General features: G+C 38.3%; 1 pseudogene; it reads left to right on the top strand.

Annotated features, from left to right (window-relative positions):
- Positions 1 to 1,995: 1,995 nt before the first annotated feature.
- On the top strand, positions 1,996 to 4,437 carry LOC148195107 (uncharacterized; annotated as a pseudogene).
- The last annotated feature ends 1,986 nt before the right edge of the window (positions 4,438 to 6,423 follow it).

Below are 6,423 nucleotides of genomic sequence, written 5' to 3'. Positions count from 1 at the left end.
GCCGCTGCCCTTCCGCCGTTGCCCTCCACCACCGCTGTCCTCTACCACCGTTCTCTCCACCACCGCTGCCCTCTACCACCGTTCTCTCCACCACATTTTTAGGATTAGGAACATTTCTCTTACAAATCTCAGAATTGCAGAAAAACTCTCCATGATTCCCTATAATTTTAACTATTGAAAATAAATGGTTGTTTGATACTTTGGAAATTAGTTTGTTACTCGCGTGATGCCGTTTTGGTGGCGGAGTTCGTGAAAATTAAAAAACAAATTGACACAGCGATGAAGGAAGAGGAAGAAGATGAACCAAGTCGCGACATTTACCAACAGATTTACCGAAGGCCTAGATCCTTCGGTAATTACCGAAGGCTTTATCGACGGTCAAAAGCCTTCGGTAATTACCGACGGACGAAGGATCCGTTGGTAAAGTTTACCGACAACATTTTTACCTACGATATATTGGCCGTCGGTAAGCCGTCGGTAAATGCTAATTACCGACGGATTTTATACATTACCGACGACTTGTGACCGTCGGTAATCTCAATCATTATTGTAGTGTGAGATTTGGTGTGTTGCAATGCTAGCATAAAAAAAAAGGATAGTATCACAAATTACGACTGAATTTTTTAGATTGCAAACTGGGTGTTAGTTGCTAATATCTCATATTAACTATTCTCATTATGTAGTTATCATCAATTTAATTAAAAAAAACCTAAAATAACTATTTAAAAAAATAGAATCAAATTGAAACTTTTAAAAATATAAAACTAAATTAGGAAAAAAAATAAAAAAAAATATTAATTCCTACTAAAATTAAAGCTATTATTTAATTAAATGAAATTTTTTTATTTCTATTTAATTTTTTGTAATAATAATGTTTTGTTACTTAATGTTTTTAAGATGTAAGCAATTGTTCTTATGATAAAATTTTAATTATTTTTTAATTTAGCTTTGCATTCATTGTTTAATTAAAGAGAATTGTTGTGATGTAATTCAAAGGGAAAAGAAAAGTTGAACATTAGTTAAAAAAAACGTATTTTAACTCGCACATGATGCTTCAGTTTCAGAAAAAATGAAGCCTATAGACCGAACGACTTCGGTTATTAATGAACCGATACCTAAAGACCGAACGTCCTCAGTTGTTTGAGTGACCGAAGCAGTAGTTGACCAAATGATCTCGATGAACGCCTAACAGAGGCATTTAGTCCTGTCTAAGAGACCGAACGACCTCGACTTTTTGCAGAAACGAAGCAATAATTGACCGAACGACTTTGGTGGAGCACTTAACCGAGGCATTTAGTCTGTCATCCCTTCAAATCCTTATGTTGCCACTGTAATGTACAGACTGAAGAGGCCGAACGACCTTGGCTTTTTGCAGAACCAAAGCAGTAGTTGACCGATCGACATTTAGTCCTGTCATCACTGCAAATCCCTCTACTGCCACTGTAATGTACAGACTGAAGAGACCGAACGACCTCGACTTTTTGCAGAATCGAAGCAGTAGTTGACCGATCGGCTTTGGTGGAGCAGTTAACCGAGGCATTTAGTCATGTCATCCCTGCAAATCCCTTTGCTGCCGTTGTAATGTACAAACTGAAGAGACCGAACGACCTCGACTTTTTTCAGAACCGAAGCAGTAGTTGACTGATCGGCTTCGGTGAAGCACTTAACCAAGGCACTTAGTTCTGTCATCCCTGCAAATCCCTCTGCTGCCACTATAATGTACAGACTGAAGAGACTGAACGACCTCGACTTTTTGCATAACTGAAGCAGTAGTTGACCAAATGGCTTCAGTTGAGCGCCTAACCGAGGCGTATAGGTTTAAATTATTTTCAAAAATACAACATTTCTGACACTACACCTCCACTTTCGCAAACAATTTTCTTCACGCGATCTTTCTTCTTCCTCTAAGAAAACATTGTTCTCCAACATTGCCCACTGCTCGCGCCTCCCCCTCTGTGTTCGTCGCGCCACCGTCGCTGTTCTCGCCCCGCCTCCATGGCCGTGGTCGGATCGCCTCCTTCGCTCCTCTCTCGCGAGGACTCGCACATATCTCGTGGTTCTTGTGACCTTTGTACCTTTGTTGCTCCGTTGTCGTGGGTCATCGCCACCTACATTCATTGTTGCCACCTCCGTTCATTGCTTCCACCTCCGTTGTTGTCGCGCCATTGGTGCCGCCGCTACTACCTTCGCTGGTGCTTCCATCTTGCTGCTTGCATTTCATGAACGAAGCATCCACCTCCATTTGATTTTAGGCTGCCTGCATTGCTCTCTAGGATGCACCACTGCCGCTAGCGCCACTGCCGCTTGATAACAATTGAAAAACTGTTATTTTTATACTTAAATTTGACCTTAAAGACAACCTTTATGACTTAGAAACTAGCTTGGAATCATGTTTTTGTTGAAGTTTTGGAAATAAGGGAGTTGGATAGGTTTTATGTTTAATTTCCTTGTTTTTTGCAGGGTTTTGAGATGAATTGAGTGAAAGAAGTGAAAAAGCTAAGACTTGGATTCAGAAAAGGAAGAAAAAGTGCATAAAAGGAAGAAGCCGCAAGTACCGCTCAACGTCATTTACCGTTGAGCGACACTTTGAAGACCCGCAGTCACCGCTGAGGGGCAAAACTTCAGTTGAGGGGCAAAATAGCAGTCACGCGCTTACCGCTAAGCGGTATTTACCATTGAGCGGCATTCTCATGGGCTTGGGCTTACTTTTCTGTAATTTTTAGAATACTATATAAGGTTTTAGTTAACCTAGGTCAATCATCTTTGGCTGGGACGAAGCAGAAATACACTCTTTCACCCCTTGGAGGAGGACTTTGGATGCTACAACTCCTTTCTCACCTTTCTAGGGTTTTATCTCTCACTCTTTCATTGTATTTTATCTAGTTTCATCATGAATATGGTGAACTAAACATTTATTGTTGTTGGGGAATCAATGTAATCCTTTGAAACTCTCATGTATTGAATTTGTTCTTTAAGATATATTTTAAGATACATGCTTTCTTTCATTAATTGTTAGGGTTTTTCCTCTTTGCTCAAAGCATGCATTGTTTAACTCATTCGATGTCATGATTATTGATTTTGTCAATATGGACACATACGGAGAAATCTAGATCTGGGGAATCTCTCCCAATAGTAGTATAAACCTAGACATAGGAGTATGATGGTTGATTACCTTTAAGCTTCTGTGCTGTGTAATGCATGAGTAATTGCTAGGGAGACAAGATGGTTGGTTGCTAGGCTTTCTTCGCCGAGACATTGGGTTTAAGGTAATTTAGAAAGTGACATTAACAATTAATAAAGAAAGATGAATTCTTGATTACATGAGAGTGGATAGGATGAAATTGATAAACCCCAACAAAATATTCATTCATATATTTCAAACCATGTGTTCTGTTTCTTCTTGCTCATTAATCAATACATGCATTCATATTTACTTTTCAGTATTTTGCATTTAAAACTCACAAGAATTGGTTTTACAAGTCTTAGATAATCAATAAATCACATAATTGTCTAGGCTGTGAGCCCTTTTGGAGAACGATACTTGGTCTTACCAGTTTTATTACTTGATACGATTCGATTACACTTGCCGAGGGTTAAACAAGTTTTTGGCGCCGTTGCAGGGACTCATGGTTGAACTATTCTATTTGAGTGATTATTGATTAACTTTGACTTGATTGTCATCTTTTTATCTTTTTATTTTATCTTTTTATCATTTTATCTTTTTATATTTTTAGTTTATCTTTTATATTTTTTTTGCTAACAAATGTTTTATAGGGTTTTGTGCCTAATGCTTGCAGGATGCAATACAGACAAGAATTTAACTATATGGGCACTCAATTCTAGCAAAGTAATTTCAATCATTGGAGCGAATCTCACTCAAGCATGGATCAAAGTCAATTTTGGCAAGCTGCCGGACAATTTGAGAACCAACCACAACAACAATGGCAGCAACAAAGCTCTCTATCAATGGCAAAGTTGGATGACGTCTTTCAACAATTTATGCAAGAGTCCATCTCCACTCAGAAAAGCATTGAAGCATCATGTAAAAGGATGGAGATGCAGATTGCTTACTTCATTGAGAGATTGGAAGATTTTGGGGTTGAAACTAAAGTTAACCCTAGGGAGGAATGTCAAGCCATGATATTTGGAAGTGACAAGACTTTAGATGAGAAAGAGATAGAGAGAAAAGAAAAAGAAGAGTTGAGTGAGAAATATAAAGATGTAGAAAAAGAAAGAGAAGTGGTTGAGAGAGAAGGGAGAAAGAAAATTTGTTTGAAGATTAAGAAAGTGAGTGGAAAAAGAGAAGAAAAAAAGAAAGTGAGAGAAAAGAAAATTTGTGTGAAGATAAAGAAAGTGAGAGAAAAGAAAAATAGGTGGAGAGGAAAAAAAGAAAGAATCACATGAAAAACCCCGTCCTCATCCAAAGAAGTATCATAGGAAGGAGAAGGAATTTGAGCGCTTTAAGGAAATTTTCAAGAAATTGGAGATTAAAATTCCTATGATTGAGACATTGCAACAGGTTCCTGGTTTGATCAAATTCCTGAAGAAGTTCAGTAGAAAGAAGAAAAAAAGAAGATGGAACTTGAGCTTTATTGGGTCAAGCTAGTGACGTTAAAAGAGTGCTTGTTGGGGGCAACCTAGTGATTTAAGAACTTTTAATTTTTGGTTTGGTGATGTAATTTTGAACTGTTGATATTTTTGTTTTGGTTATAAGTTTGTTACAGGGTTTACATCTACTGATGGATGTTAGGTGGAAGAGTATTTACTGAAGCATATTATGCTATCAGACACTTATTGATGAGTGTTGATGAAAAGTGTATACACCTACTGATGGGTGTTGGTAAGAAAGATTTGCATCTACTGAAGGGTGCTGGAGGATTTTGGGTCAGGCTCGTGACGTTAAACAAACGCTACCTGGGAGGCAAGCCAGTTGATTGAATTTATTTTTGTTTGTTTATGTTGATTTTGTTCTAGTTGTATTATAGGGATTGAATGTTTGAGTGATGTGAGAACCTAAATACATTGAGTGAGTAAGAGGCATTGGTATAAGACACCTAGGTCAAGCTAGGAAGAAGGAGAGTTGGTGCCGTAAATGCCGCTCAGCAGTACTTACCGCTGAGCGCGAACGCTGCAGAATGGGCTGACTGTTTTGTTTTAATTGGGCTCAGTGGGATTTGGCTCATTAGGTTTTGTTTTTTCATACCGTAGGGCGCGTTTTGGTAGGAACTTTTTGATTTCCCTCCTCCCCCACACTCTCAAGCACTCTCCAAAGAGTTCTCTTCACTTTTTCCTTCTTCCCCCTTCACAAAACCTCTCTTCCATTCATTTTGTGCATCAAGTTCCATCCAAGTTTGGGGTTTGGTGAGAGCATTGCTATTAGGGGCTGATTTCTTCACATTCTTAGAGCATTCTTCACTCATCTAGCATCTCCACCCAAGTAAGTACAATCATTTTCCATTCTAGGTTCTTGAAAGCATGAATTGATATGAATATGGTTGTTTAAGCATGATTCTTTAGGGATTTTGATTTTTATGCATGATTAGATGAATTATTTGCTGTTTGAACCGATTAAACTTCTTGATTTGGGTATGCTGAGATACAAGTGGTTCACAAGCTTTGAGAACAAATGCATGATGTTGTGATTGTGATTATAATGCTAAGCAGGATGTGTATGTGGAATGGTTAAATGAGCCTATATATGATGTTTTGAGATCCAGAGTTTTGATTGAATGCTATTACATTGAAAGCATGAATGACTTTGCCCAGGTTTTCTATGATTGAATCACTTGCTTGTATGTGTCATATGATCAAGGCCATTTGTTGATAACCCTTTTTAGCTAAAATACATGATTCTAACCCATTAAAAGAGAACACTATGTATTCTATCCTTGAACCTTTAGCCTTGAAGATGATTTGAAAACCCTTTTTGAAAAAGCTTTACCTTGAGTTAAGTTGAAGAAGTATTATGGTATTGATAAATGTTCAAGTTTAGGGTAATTGGGAAGTCTAGAAAGGGAAAATAACAAGCATTGAGTCAAGTGATAACAGTTGAAAAACTGTTATTTTCATGCTTAAAGTTGATACTAAAAGCAACCTTTAGACTTAGAAACTAGCTTGAAATCATGCCTTTTGTTTATATTTTCAGAAATAAGAGAGCTGGACAGGTTTATGCTTGATTTAAGTGTTCTTGTGCAGGTTTTGAGGTGAATTTGGTGAAAGAAGTGAAGAATAAGAGAGAGGACATTAGAAACGACAAGAAATAGTGCAAAAAGGAGAAGTCGAAGGCACCGCTCAGCGGCAAACTACCGCTGAGCGGCACTCAAGAGGTGACGTTGGAACCGCTGAGGGGCAAAATGGCCGCTGAGGGGAAGAAAGAAGACGCGCAATCACCGCTGAGCGGCACTTTTTGGGCTTGGACTTTTG

This window comes from Vigna umbellata, chromosome 7, assembly GCF_029865625.1.
Source record: "Vigna umbellata cultivar VRB3 chromosome 7, Vumbellata_1.0, whole genome shotgun sequence".
NCBI classification, from domain to species: Eukaryota; Viridiplantae; Streptophyta; class Magnoliopsida; order Fabales; family Fabaceae; genus Vigna; species Vigna umbellata.
The sequence above is the reverse complement of the archived record's forward strand: the minus strand, read 5'-3'. Positions and strand labels throughout refer to the sequence as shown.